Consider the following 840-nt stretch of genomic DNA (forward strand, 5'->3'; position numbering starts at 1 on the left):
GACCCTGTGTGTCAGCACCTGTTGGCGACCCACTCCCCCACCCATGCTCAGGGTGGGAGCTTCTCTGGCAGGATGAACTGTGATGGGCACAAGGGGCTGTGGGGCTGTCAGGATCCATCCCTCTCCCCCGCCCCAGGGCTGCAAACCCACCTGGACACCTTATGACTCTTAGTTACCCCCAGCTGGCTCCTGGGAGGACATCTCCTTCTCCCCAAGGAGACTGCTGTGGGGACAAACATCAAAGCAAGGCTGCCAGAGAAAGCCACAGCCTGCAGGGAGTGAAGTAACCCTTGAGCAAATCCAGCCATAGCTGCTTGGAGATTTCTCTACCAGCATATAAACCAAACCCATTGCTGTGGAGTCGATTCTGACTCCTAGTGATCCTGGAGGACAGAGGAGAACTGCCCCATAGGGTTTCCAAGGCTGTAATCTTCATGGAAACAGACTGTCGCTCCAAGGCTGTAATCTTCATGGAAACAGACTGTCGCGTCTGGAACGACCAGTGGGTTCGAACCGCCGACCTTTCAGTTAGCAGCCGGGTGCTTAACCACTACATCACTAGGACTCTTCTACCAGTACGTACTAATTAAAAACAAAAAACAGTCCTGTTAACTCTTCGTAATCTCTTTTCCAGACCCCCAGGTTTTTGTTTTTGGCTTTTTCGTTGATGTTTTTGCTAGCTATTTCAAAATTTTTTGTTGCTAGGTTGCTAAGCTTGGGCCCATGACTTTGGTGAATTTCACTTAACCTAAGGCTCCAACTGGAGCTTCTGGTGGTATAAACCAGCTCAGCTGCTAACAAAAGGTTGGTTTGAGTCCACCCTGAAGTGCCTCAGAAGAA

Source organism: Trichechus manatus, unplaced genomic scaffold, assembly GCF_000243295.1.
Source record: "Trichechus manatus latirostris isolate Lorelei unplaced genomic scaffold, TriManLat1.0 scaffold00004, whole genome shotgun sequence".
Classification (NCBI taxonomy): domain Eukaryota; kingdom Metazoa; phylum Chordata; class Mammalia; order Sirenia; family Trichechidae; genus Trichechus; species Trichechus manatus.